Raw genomic sequence first — 2,337 nt, 5'->3', positions numbered from 1 at the left:
TCAGTGACCTAAGAAAAATATTCTTCGAAAAGGCAGACAAATTGAAGATGTGTTCCAACAGGGGTTTTTAAAAAGCAAAAGCTGAAATAATTAATCAACAGCAGAACTGCACTTCAAGAAAAACTAAAGAGTGTTTTTAGGCTGGGGTGCCTGGGTGGCTCAGTCTGTTAAGTGTCCAACTCTTGATTTTGGCTCAGGTCATGACCTCAGGGTCATGAGTTCAAGCCCTGTGTTGAGCCCCACGTGTGTCTCTCTCTCAAATAAACCTTTAAAAAAGAGTTTTGAGGCTGAAGGAAAATCATGTCATGTGAAGACACATAACTCCAAGAATCAAAATCAGCAGGAAACAAAATGTAAGTAAATATAAATGAATGTTGACTGTATAAAAGGAGCCCCAGGCCACTGACCCACCCAGTCTATACCAACAATACTGACAAGGGGAGACCCAGAAAGTGACTCTTCTTGTCCTCCCCTCACACTAGATAAAACAATTTATATAAAAAGACTCCCCCAGTCCCCATCACTAGAGATAAGTGGGGTCCCATGCAATTATCCCCCTGGTCCTCTCCCCAAATTAGAGACAATGGGATCTCCATCCAGTGGTCCCTCCGTGTCACACCAACACTTGAAAAATGGGAGTCCCAGATAAGCAGTGACCTTACAATCCCCTGGCATCAGAAACAATAGGAGCCCCAGCCTCATACTTCACAGTTACCCCTAACATCATGAGGGTTCCATCTGATGGTGGAAGCTTCAGCAAGTGATCTCCCTTATCCCTCCAGGATTAGAGATGATGGAAACCCCAAAAAGCAACTTAGAATCCCCTACACACTAAAGGAGAAAGGAGCCCCAGCAAATGTCACACCATTCTCACACAACACAAATCCCAGCTTGCCTCCCTTGACTCCATCAGACTAGATATAGTACTCCCAGCAAAGAGTAACCTGTCTCCCCAAAGGCAAGCAATACCAGTTTCAACAGGCAACACTCCATGTTCTCTAACATAGGTGTCGAACATTCCCAGAAAACTGCATCTCTTCCCATTACCACAAAGTTGAAAGAAGGGTCAGCAAGCAGCACCCTTAACCAAATAAGGAGGGAAGCCCGCAGTGCAAATCCCTCAAGTCTTCCCCAACATGAGATGACTGCCCTTGTGATGACCCCTCCTTTATCCCAAACACAAGGAACAATCTGAACCCCAGCAGGCAACTTTCCAGCCTCCTCTTGCAATACGGATATCTCTGTCCCCAGGTTATAGTGGGTACATAGAGCCCCAGCAAACCAGGTGTCCCCTGTCCTGGGGAATGTTGAGGACCCAGCCTCAGAATAAGGATGACAATCGTAGTCCTGATAGGCCAGCAGATAGCCCAAGCTCCAAGATCCCCTTATTCAGGTGAGAGGAACTCTTCCTCTGACATTTCCTGTCCTAGCAGACCCTTCTTATCTGCTGCATTCCCAGGTGACCTTCAAAAGGGGCACTAGTGGGCAAGAAAGTTTGGAGCTGGGGTCAAGGCTGAGAGGGATAGAGAGGGGGAAAGGAATAAAAGAAAGTAAAGGGGGAAAGGAGACCTTCCCAGTTGTTCCACCCCCACACAGAAAATTCACGGGGCTCCAAACAGCGACACTGAAACCAGGCTCTCGGGAGAAAGCGAGCAGAATAAAGGAATTCTGGCTTGATGAAGTGAAGTGGCCTTGGGAAGAGGTGGGTGCATCAGCTAGCCTTCAAGATCATCACCAAGGGTCCTTGCCACCTGATATTCATGTCCCGTGCAGCCTCCTTCCACACCGAATCAGACATGACCCAGGTGATAAGCACAGTGTGGCAGAAATGACAGTTTGTCATATCTGAGGCCATGTCATGAAACACATTAGAGCTTCCTCCTTAGCCTCTTAAGTTGCTTCCTCTCCAGGGAAAGCCACCTACCCTTCCATGGAGATAGTCAAGCAACCCCAGGGAGATGTCCACATGGAGAGGAACCAAAGTGCTAGCCACGCAATGAGCTGCCTCGAAAGATCTCCCAGCCCCAGTTTCTCAACTCTAATTAATAAGTGTGCTAAAATATTTAGGGGTGAAGTCTCCTGCTGTCTGCAACCTACTCCAAAATGCTTTTTTTTTTTTTTTTTTTAAGGAGGACGGCTGGCTGAAAGAGGAATGGATGCAGCAAAGCGAGTGTAGTGATGTGGCAGGATCGGAGGGCGAGATTATATTAGGACCGCCATATCAAACTAGCGCAGACTGAGTGGCTTCAACAACAGAAATTTATTTTCCCACAGTGTGAAGGTCCAAGGTCAAGGTACCAGCGGAGCTGGTTTCTCCTGGGGCTTCTCCCCTTGGTC

Source organism: Ursus arctos, unplaced genomic scaffold (assembly GCF_023065955.2).
Source record: "Ursus arctos isolate Adak ecotype North America unplaced genomic scaffold, UrsArc2.0 scaffold_14, whole genome shotgun sequence".
NCBI lineage: Eukaryota > Metazoa > Chordata > Mammalia > Carnivora > Ursidae > Ursus > Ursus arctos.
Note: the sequence above shows the minus strand (reverse complement) of the source record.